The sequence below is a fragment of the Acinonyx jubatus genome, chromosome E3 (assembly GCF_027475565.1).
Source record: "Acinonyx jubatus isolate Ajub_Pintada_27869175 chromosome E3, VMU_Ajub_asm_v1.0, whole genome shotgun sequence".
Taxonomy (NCBI): Eukaryota; Metazoa; Chordata; class Mammalia; order Carnivora; family Felidae; genus Acinonyx; species Acinonyx jubatus.
In genome coordinates, this window is record NC_069398.1 from 26,005,079 (window position 1) to 26,012,562 (window position 7,484).

Here is a 7,484-nt window from a genome sequence, read left to right on the forward strand (position 1 = left end):
GGAGAGATTTCCTGTGTTGATTTTTTTTTTTAAGTTTGCTTGTTTATTTATTTAGAGAGAAGGAGAGAGAGCAGGGGAGGGGGAGAGAGAGAATCCTAAGCCTGACTTGGGGCTCAAACCCACGAACCATGAGATCATGACCTGAGCCGAAACCAAGAGTTGGATGCTTAACTCACTGAACCACCCAGGTGCCCCTGATTTTTTTTTTTTTAAAACCAGGCAGTTAATTTGGTGCACTCAAATTCAAACTCTTATCTTTTGGGCAGCAACTGAAATATCAGTTGAGTTCTTTTGTCTGCCTTGAATCTGCCCTGGTAGGCATGGTGTAGGGATCAGCCAGAGATTTGGGGAGACTGGGACTCCCCTGGATCTATTCGTTTCACAGTTTTCCCTTACTTTCCATCAGCTGTGTTTGACCCAAATACTGTCCTCAGGTTCTTCAAGCCAGAAAGATTAATTTTAGATTGGACAGAGCCCTTACGATATGACACTGTCTTGACCTCAGACTGAAAGCTCTAAGAATAGAAGACACACTGTGCCAGTCCCTTCTTCCAATTTTTAACTCCTCTTCAGAATCTGCCTTGGTTCACCCTCCAGTGCCTTCCTGCTATTTGCAAATATTTGTCTAGAGTTTTCAGTTGTTACCTGTGGGAATGTCAGGTTTGTTGAGTGCTTACTCGGCTATACTGGATGTGAACCAGCGTTTCCAACTTTGATGATGAAGAACCTTAACCGATAGATTAAAAAAACTTCATGAAGCCCACACTGGATAAATGCCAAGAGAATCACATCTAAGCCAACCAGAGTCAGGCTGCTGAAATCCAAAGGGAAAGAGCAAATCTAAAAAAGAGACAAAGGAAAAAGAACGCGCAAGAGAATAGGAATAATAGCTAACACCTGATCACAATGGGTGGATGCCAGAGGACAAGAGAAGGACAATGTGCAAAGGCTGAAAATACAACCTGTCTGCCTGGAATTCTATGCCCCGTGGAAACAGTTTTCAAAAATGAGGGTAAACTACAACTCTTTGGATAAAAGTAGAGAAAATTTGTCTCTAGCAGACAGGCACTATGAAATCGCAAAGAGGCTGTTTATCAGAGAGGAAATGCTACCAGATGGAAAAAGATCGAAGGGAAAGAACGAAGAGAACCACAAATTATAACTATGTAGGTAAAAGTAAAGGCTATTTTTTTTTCTCGTCTTGATTTATTTAAGGAAACGTGTTGATTTCTCGTCTTGATTTATTTAAGGAAACTGGTGTTCAAAGCAAAAAAATACCAATAGTGCATGGTGAGGCTTGTAAGTAGCATGCGTAGAAGTAACACCTACTACGGTAATTGTACAAAGGATGGGAAAAGTTAGCGGAGTTACATTTGGGGAAGGTCCTTACATTCTGTGTGAAACAAACATTAATTCAAGGTAAACTGAGTTAACGGTTAGTTTTGTCATCTCTAAAGCAATCAATCAAATATACAGAGAAGGATAACTAAAAAGCCAAAGAAGAAGATAAAATGGAATTCTAAAAAGAAAAGCAAAAACAAAGAACTTAATCCAAAAGAAGGCAAGGAAAGAACACAGGAACGAAGGTGGGAAGCAATAACTATCACGTTAATAATGATATTAAATGTAAGAGGGTAAAATGTTATTAATGGCAGAGTTTGAAAGATTGAATGACAAAAGAAAACCAACTCCTATGCCTTTTGCAAGAGATGCAGGTTGAAAGTTCAAACAGGTAAAAAGATAGATCATGTAACCACTAAGTAAAGAGATACACCACGTAGCCACTGCCATAAAGGTGGAAATGGCTACATTAAAACAGAGACAAAGGGCATTTCCTGATGATAAAACGGTCCATTCATTAAGAAGACACAGTTATTCTTGTGGCTGGTAGGTGGCTCAGTCGGTTAAGCGTCCAGTTTCAGCTCGGGTCATGGTCTCATGCTTCGTGGGTTTGAGCCCCACGTTGGGCTCTGTGCTGAGAGCTTGGAGCCTGCTTTGCATTCTGTGTGTGTGTCTCTCCTGCTCATGCTCTCTCTCTCTCAAAAATAAAATAGAACATTAAAAAAAGAAAAGACGACACAGCTATCCAAAATCTGTAAACACCCGATACAAGAGCGTCAAAATATAAGAAGCAGGGAAAGGGTAGCTTTTCAACAAATGGATGAAGGACTCTAATTCCAGAATATATAAAGAACTCTTACAACTCAATAATATGAAGAATGTAACCAATAGGAAATGGCAAACATTTTTAATTGTTTATTTTTAAATTTATTTTTGAGAGACAAAAAGGAAGAGAGCGGGTTGGGGAGGGACAGAGAGAGGGAGACAGAAGCAACCGAACCACCCAGGTGCCCTAAAAATGGCAAACATTTTGAACAGGTACTTGGCCAAATGAAATATACAGGTGGCAGACACACAAATAAGATGCTCAACATAATTGGTCACTAGAGACATGCGTAGTAAGTTCACTATGAGATGCCGATGGCTAAAAGCAGAGAGACTGATGATATGCGTACTGCCCTTAAAGATGCGGAGAAAGGAGAACCCCCAGCCATGGCTGGAGGAAACTAACAAGGGTACGGTCACTTTGTCAGTTTCTTTCTCTCTTTCTCTCTTAGAGAGAGAGAGAGGGCATAAGTGAGCAAGGGGCAGAGAAAGAGAGAGAGAATCCCAGGAGGGGCAGAGGGAGAAAGAGAGAAGCGGAGCTCATGTTCACCCAGCGTGGGGCTCGAACTCACGAACCATGAGATCATGACCTGAGCCAAAGTCAGATGCTTAATGCCTGAGCCATCCAGGCGCCCCTGGCAGTAGGCAGTTTCTTATACAGTGAAGCATAAACATACCAGGACCCAGCAATTGCACTCTTGGGTATTTATTCAATAAAAATGAAAACATATGTCCTTATAATGGCTCGTATATGGAAACCCAAACCCAGGAACAGCCAACTTGTCCATTAACAGAACTCAGAAACAAATAGTAGTACATTCAAACAATAGGATACAAATAATGCAGTGCAGAGAATAAAATACAAGTATACTCAACAGCATGGATACACCTGGAAAGAATTAGGTTGAACAAAAGAGGCCAGACATTAAAAAGTACATGCTGTCTGATTTCATTTACTTGAAGTTCAAGACCTGGAAAATGTGCTCTAGGGTGATAAAAATCATAGCAATGGTTGCCTCTTGGGTGGTAATGGTGGGGATTGATAGGGAAAGCCCCAAGGGGACTTTCTGGAGATAGGGAAATGTTCTCTACCTTGATTGGCAGGGGAGCTACATGGGTGCGTGCATTTATTATTCTTCCAATTGTGCACTTAAGATTTGTGCATTTTGCTGTGAATAAATTTTACCTAAAAATTATCTTGGCAGTTTGCTTTCTGTATTTTATATTTTAGGCTTATTTGGTCTGTTTTTTTCCCCCCTCGGTAATTAATGGAGTCCTGGACAGGAGGCTTGGAAAAGCTGCTGATAAAGAAAAATCTCAGCTATAAAATTTTATCGCTTAGTGTCCTTAAGCTGCAGAAATGCAGATATGGAATGTTATAAAGCCGTTTCTGATGAAGTAAGTTGAGAGCATCACAAAAATATCATTTCTGTACTCCAGCCCGACGTGAGAGTGTGCAGATGTATAATCCTTTTCTAGAAGTGCAATTTGTTCAAATGAGTTTTTTAAGACACCCGGGCTTCAGGGTTTTTTACTGTGAGCTTTAACCAGTAATCCCCCGAAGTCTGCATTCTTGTTATCTTATTTGATAACTTGTTGTCCTTGTAATAATGTTTAATTTGCTGTGTATTCTTTTCATGTATATAGAAGATATAAATAATTAAGTTTCTTTTTGTTAAGTCAGGAAAGAATCCTTGACGCTTTGTTTTCCTTTTCCTACCTACAAAAATTTAATAAAACTCCAAATTGATTGGATTTCTTATTCAAACAGAGGGTTGTGAAGTCTGAGTCTCATTTAAATTTATAATGCTAAGAACTGGGCGTACAAAGGGTTGATGGACTTGTTCGATGGAGAGGTCAAGAGGTTAACATAAACAGAGAGTAAATGTTGAATGATGGATGATGTAATTATTGAATGAATAATTCAGCTGTTCATCCTGAGGGTAAGATGGCAGCCGGGAGTCCTAGATCTTGTAAGTTCGATTACACATGGTTTTATCCATGAACTTATCCAGCAACTATTTCAGCCCTACTCCTGGTACCAAGTACTGTAGCAATCAGGGACTAGTCTGGATAATGGAAACCAAAACTGATAATTTACCAGGGCCCAAAGCTCTAAGCGGTATCTCCATGAAATGCAGCTGATGTTCAGAACCCTAAGGAAACCCGATGTGCCCTTGGGCGGTGCCCAAACTGCTGAGAAGGTGGTGTCCTGCTGCCGATGCTTGGACTACTCGAGAGAGAGCTTTGGGCAGCTGGGACTCTGCATGTTGCAGGTAGCTAGGGGCAGAAGCCAAGTGCTTGCTGCTACTTGAGAAAATACAACCGGTGGCAAACTGGAAGGAAGGCCTTTCTCCCCTTTGTGTATTTTACAAAGTCCCTTTAGTGCTTCCTCCCGTGGTCAGAAGTTAGAAGGAAATCGCGGGCAAGAGAAAGAGACCTTCAAAGGTGGGATTGTGAAATTGATTTGGTTAGGTTTTCGACCTTGAACCCATGAGTTATGATTTGGTTAGGTTTTCGACCTTGGACTCATGAGTTAGTTAACCCAATTAGGTAACCCAATGTGGTGTGGAAACAAATGGCCAAGGAAAACTGTTAGGATGGTGAGGTGGGCTGGCTATCCTCACTACCCTGCAGAGTTACAGGAAGAGAAGGATTAGCTTGGGCTTTAAATTCTCAGCTCAAGTCATGCTCAAAGAACCAGACAGATTTGTTAGTTAATTAATTAATTAAAATATTTACTGATTTTGGGGGGAGAACGCAAGCAGGGGAGGGGCAGAAAGAGGGGGACAGAGGATCCAAAGTAGGCTCCACACCAACAGCAGCGAGCCAGATGCGGAGCTTGAACCCATGAGCTGTGAGATCGTGACCTGAGTCGAAGTCATGACCTGAGCTCAACCGACTGAGCCACCCAGGTGCCCCCAGATAGGTTTTATGGTGGCTGTATCAGCTGTTGCTACGTCACAAATTCTTCTAGAATTTAGTGGCTTAAAATAATCAACATTTATCTCATAGTTTCTTAGGGCCTGGAATTCAGAAGTGACTCATCTGTGCTCAGGGTGTCTCCTAAGCTTGCAGTCGTGAGACTGGCTGGGGCCACGGTCGGCTGAGGGCTTGACTAGGCTGGAGGGTCTATTCAAAGGCACTACCTGACATGGCTGGAAAGTGGGTGTTATGTTGACTTCTTTCAGTTCTAGCTGTTTTTGCTTCATGTATTTCAAAACAATGTTTTTAGATGCATACACATTTTAGATAGTTATGCCCTCTTGGTTAGGTGGCTCTTCTATCATTATTTAATTTGCTCTTTATCCTTAATCATTTTCAGTTCTGAAGACTACTTTGATACTAATTGAATTGAATCTAAATATAGCCAAGCCAGCTTTAAAAAAAAAAAAAAAATCGGGGCGCCAGGGTGGCTCAGTCAGTTAACTGTCCAACTCTTGATCTTGGCTTAGCTCATGATTTCACGGTTCATGATTTCGAGCCCCAAGTCAGGCTCTGCCCTGACAGCAGGGAGCCTGTGTGGAGTTCTCTCCCTTCTCTCTCTGCCCCTCCCCGACTCGTTCTCTCTCTCTCTCAAAATAAACTTAAACAAAATTTCAAAAAATCAGTGTTTTGTGGTATATGTCGTTCCATCCTTTTAATCTACTGTATTATTATATTTCGTTTCTTTCCTGTAAATATAAATGACATATAAATTATTTTACTTTTTTAAAGTTTATGTATTTATTGGGGAGGGGCAGAGAGGGGGGTGGAAAGAGAATCCCAAGCAGGCTCCATGCTGTCGGCACAGAGCCCGACATGGGGCTCGATCTCATGAACCATGAGATCATGACCTGAGCTGGTATCGAGAGTTGGACACTTAACCAACTGAGCCACCCAGGCGCACCTCCACGGATTGACTTTTAAACTCCTGGACCACTATTACATTCCTGGGATAAACCCTCCTTGGTCATAGTACATTATTTTTATATATTCCTGGATTGTATTTGCTAATACTTTGTTGAAGATTCTTGCTTTTACATAATATATTTTTTAATGTTTATTTATTTTTCAGAGAGATAGAGTGAGAGCAGGGGAGGGGCAGAGAGAGAGGGAGACAGAATCCGAAGCAGGCTTCAGGCTCTGAACTGTCAACACAGAGCCCAATGTGAACCCATGAACCATGAGATCATGACCTGAGCTGAAGTCGGACACTCACCTGACTGAGCCACCCAGGCACCCCTACTTTCTTATTCTTTTTAAAAAATATTTTTAAACTGAGCTTTATGCCCCACGTGGGGCCTTAATTCATGACACTGAGATCAAGAGTCACATGCTCTACCGACTGAGCCAGCCAGGTGCCCTTACATATTTCCTTTGCTGTGTGTCCTTCAACTAACTTTTCCTTCCCACACCATTTTCCTTATTTGATGGCAACATATTGATCTTGATGGTGAACTTCACTATTTAAGTCTTCCAGTTACAGGGAATACTCAAGTGGAATTCTGCCTGGAATTAACACAGGTCGATGGATACGGTGTCTCTAGCATGTTGTTGTCCCTCCCTTTTCGGAAGAGAATGATGCATCTGTGTACAAAGCATCCGTGCTCCTTGTTGGGGTCGAAGCACAAAATTGTGAGACTCATATGGAGATCGAGTGTGGTAGGAAGGTGTGTATGGGTGATGGGTAGCCAAAGGGGTGGACTGTACTGGTTACTGTATCTCAGCCCCAAGCCCACTCCACTTTCTGTTCTGTGATGCTGTTGATGGATTACCGAGAACTACATTTCCCAGGCTTCCTTGCCAGCAGGTTTCCTGTGAAAGTGGGCCTGCTAACAAGGGCGAGCTGAGAGAGACCCGGAAGTGAGACATAGGAAGGGACTTGCTTGTGCTCTCCAGCACTCGTCAGCAGCAGTGGGTTTTAGCTCCAGCACGTATCAGCTTTGTACCCACCTTCTTAGAAGTTCCAGCATCGACTGCTTAGAATCCAACCCTTTGTCCCAACATATCAAAAAATCCAAACACTGGTTCCTAGGGCTCCTCCCTCCAAGGTCCTAGCCCCCTTCCAAGATTACCCTTAATTTCCCCTTCTGGTACAGGTATTTGTGGCCTCGGGTAGTCCCCTCTCACACTGATTTAGGGTTGACCTGTGTGACCAATGGAACATGGTAGAAATAATGCTGTGACTTCTGAGATTAGGTCATAGAAGGCAGTGGAGCTCCCGGTTTGCTCTCTTGGGAAGCTCACTCTAGAGGATGCCACAGGGACGCTCAAGGAGCACTGTGGAGGGGCCCTGAGAGGGACTGAGGCCTCTGGTCATCAGCCAGCATCAACTT